This window comes from Perca fluviatilis, chromosome 14, assembly GCF_010015445.1.
Source record: "Perca fluviatilis chromosome 14, GENO_Pfluv_1.0, whole genome shotgun sequence".
NCBI classification, from domain to species: domain Eukaryota; kingdom Metazoa; phylum Chordata; class Actinopteri; order Perciformes; family Percidae; genus Perca; species Perca fluviatilis.
Window position 1 is genome coordinate 32,561,158 of NC_053125.1, and position 3,746 is coordinate 32,564,903.

A 3,746-nucleotide genomic window follows, 5' to 3' on the forward strand; every position below is an offset into this window, starting at 1 on the left:
GTTACTTCGTTTGGAGTCACTGAAGAGGAGCAAGTAAATTCAAAAGGTAAATTATGAATTTTTAATCAGTGTTTGTGGTGTTAATATTCTGAAGTTGGAAATTAACTTTACCGTTAGCGCTAGCCAAGTTCATACTCTGTCAACATTAGCTAGCTAGCTAGCTACACTCGACATTGATGATTGCCATTATTAACTTTAACTAGTTAGTTAAAACATTAGCTAGTAGTATTATGTCCCATATTGCCATTCTACACGTTATTACATGGTACTAAGCTAGCTAACGGTACAGTTCACCATTGAGTTCGTTAGCTAGCTAGCTAACGTTAATGTTCACTACAAAACTACTGCGTAAGGAGAGAAAAAAAAACGTTTTTGCCGCGGAAAAGTCTTTTGTTCTGACAGACGTTAACGTTAGCTATGAAACGTTAGCGGGACTGCGTCAGAGGAGAACGATAAAAAGCGTGTTTGCCGCCTAACAGTCTTTTGTTCTGAAATATATGTTAATGCAAAAGCAAAAGCCATTTGGGCAGAATTTGACTATCGGTAGCCAGTCAGGGTTTGAAATTATGATTTATTCTTTATTTTGCCGTCAAAACTGTCTTACATTTTTGTTAAACCATGTAATGTTAACGTTAGACTAACGTAAAATTACAACACCAGTCACCTTAACTGACAGAACCGACCAACGGTTATAACCTCCCTTCGAAGTAATGTTAACATTTAGCGTGAGCTGCTGTTCTCAATAACCCGATTACTATCGTTAATGGTTTTAACTTTCTTTCCCCTGCTCTCCTGGAAAAAAAGTAAGATAGGCCTGACGTTACGTTATATTGTGTGTGTGTTTGTGTGTGTGTGTGTGTGTGTGTGTGTGTGTGTGTGTGTGTGTGTGAGAGAGAGACATTTCCAGCGTTAACGTTACAGTCTGGAGCATGATACAGAAGCGTGACTTAGCTAGGTATCAGCATAGCTAATGTGCTTTTAAAATGTGTAACCTTACATTATGCTGTTACCACAGTGGTGGTTAACAAGTGCTGTTTTTCCTTTTCTCTATTGTACTGTAGATAATGAAGTTGACGGAGAGCGCAGTGGACTATGGATTGACGGAAAGGATGGTTTCATACCTCTTTGAAGGATTGTTTAAGAAGCAAGCCAAATTCAACCGATTTGTTCAGCAGTGGAAAGAAACCGTGACAGTAACCATCGAGCCTGTCCGGTACATTCAGAAGACTACGGCGCGGAATCAAGGTACCGGTAACAGTAATGTGTTATGTCTTTGTTATAACGTTAGGCCTAAAACCATGGAAAGTAACTCTCTAATCTAATAGACATATCATCTAGCTTTAAGGTTACTACTGAAGAAGTTTTTATCTGGATCTGAATTCACCTGGCTCCGGTAGTTTATGTAATGTAACATTATGCATTAGTGTGTACACACTCTACACAGAATGTAACTAAGTACATTTACTCCTGTACTGTAATTCAGTCCAAATGTTGAGGTACTTGTACTTTACTTGGAGTCTTTTCTTTGCTCACTTTCTACTTCTACTGGTTACATTTCAGAGAGAAATATTGTACTTTTACTCCACTACATTCATCTGTTACAGCTTTAGTTACTAGTTACTCTGCTACATTCATCTGTTACAGCTTTGAGTTACTAGTTACTTTAGTTACTCCACTACATTCATCTGTTACAGCTTTAGGTTACTAGTTACTTTAGTTACTCCGCTACATTCATCTGTTACAGCTTTGATTTACTAGTTACTTTAGTTACTCCACTACATTCATCTGTTACAGCTTTAGTTACTAGTTACTTTAGTTACTCCACTACCTTCATCTGTTACAGCTTTAGTTACTAGTTACTTTAGTTACTCCACTACATTCATCTGTTACAGCTTTAGTTACTAGTTACTTTAGTTACTCCGGCTACAGCTTTGGTTACTAGTTACTTTAGTTACTCCACTACATTCATCTGTTACAGCTTTAGTTACTAGTTACTTTAGTTACTCCACTACCTTCATCTGTTACAGCTTTAGTTACTAGTTACTTTAGTTACTCCACTACATTCATCTGTTACAGCTTTAGTTACTAGTTACTTTAGTTACTCCACTACATTCATCTGTTACAGCTTTAGTTACTAGTTACTTTAGTTACTCCACTATATTCATCTGTTACAGCTTTAGTTACTAGTTACTTTAGTTACTCCGCTACATTCATCTGTTCCAGCTTTAGTTACTAGTTACTTTAGTTACTCCGCTACATTCATCTGTTACAGCTTTAGTTACTAGTTACTTTAGTTACTCCACTATATTCATCTGTTCCAGCTTTAGTTACTAGTTACTTTAGTTACTCCGTTACATTCACCTGTTCCAGCTTTAGTTACTAGTTACTTTAGTTACTCCGTTACATTCACCTGTTACAGATTTAGTTACTAGTTACTTTAGTTACTCCACTATATTCATCTGTTCCAGCTTTAGTTACTAGTTACTTTAGTTACTCCACTATATTCATCTGTTCCAGCTTTAGTTACTAGTTACTTTAGTTACTCCACTACATTCATCTGTTACAGCTTTAGTTACTTTAGTTACTCCGCTACATTCATCTGTTACAGCTTTAGTTACTAGTTACTTTAGTTACTCCGCCACATTCATCTGTTACAGCTTTAGTTACTAGTTACTCCGCCACATTCATCTGTTACAGCTTTAGTTACTAGTTACTTTAGTTACTCCGCCACATTCATCTGTTACAGCTTTAGTAACTAACAGTATGGTTACATTTCCCTACATTTTAAGATTATTGTTTTATTTAAGAGTCCATGCAGGGTTTGTCTACATGTTTTATTTCCCTACATTTGTGTTGGAGTTCATATTAAATTAATAAAGGCTCTCTTTGAAATTTAATTTTAAAATCCTATGATAATGTTGTGACATGTTTCCCGTTTGTTTGTGCTGTGTTGCAGCTATTTCAGGAAATGGGCCGGCTTCATGATGAAATGAATATCTGCCGAAGATTCGAAGATGGCTTTAAGGTCCTAGTACCCACAGTGCTTAGATTGACTCAAAGGAAATCTCCCCTTGCAGATCTGGCTTTGGAGGAAAGAGAGGCTGCCCTCACCGAAGATGTCCCTGGTAAGTGACTCACTGATCAGCAATGGTCACCCCTAGTGTTGTGGAGCCATTTAAGCTTAATTTCTTTTCTATTTGTCTTCAGAAGATAAGGCCTAACCAACCAAAATGCACTGTACATTCACGTAATACACTTTCTTTTATATTTTTACTTATTTTTCAGGGATTGATTTCAGAGCTGCAATCCTGCTGTTGCCGATCCTGTTCAGGGAGAAAAATGACATTCTCGTCATACTTGGGGAGGTGTGCAATTTGCGTATTTGTTGGTGGGTCTATAAATGTATATATTTGAAAAGTTGTTTTTTTATTAATCTTTGTGGTAGATTTCTGCAATTCAACTGAGTAAATACTACTTTATGATCTCTTGCAGAATCAGCCACCCGTCGCCATATTCTACTGTACAATTCCACAATGTTGCTGACTGGAGGACTGTGCTCACTCAAAGGGTCCCGGTAGTGGTCAAACTGGATTCAGTCAGTCTGCTGATGTTTCCCTTCAAATCTCATGCACCGTAAAGGACCGTGGGACAACATTAGACTAGAATAATGGATCAAGTAATGACATTTTGGAGTTATCACATTTCCAAATTCTTTTCCATAACACACAACAAAAACTCAGAAACTA

At 37.1% G+C, this 3,746-nt stretch overlaps 1 long non-coding RNA gene across 1 annotated transcript; it reads left to right on the forward strand.

Annotated features, from left to right (window-relative positions):
- Window positions 1-1,680: 1,680 nt before the first annotated feature.
- On the forward strand, window positions 1,681-3,384 carry LOC120572961. Its single transcript, XR_005641527.1, has 3 exons — window positions 1,681-1,700; window positions 2,711-3,125; window positions 3,286-3,384. It is a non-coding gene; the product is annotated as an uncharacterized LOC120572961 (long non-coding RNA).
- Window positions 3,385-3,746: the final 362 nt, after the last annotated feature.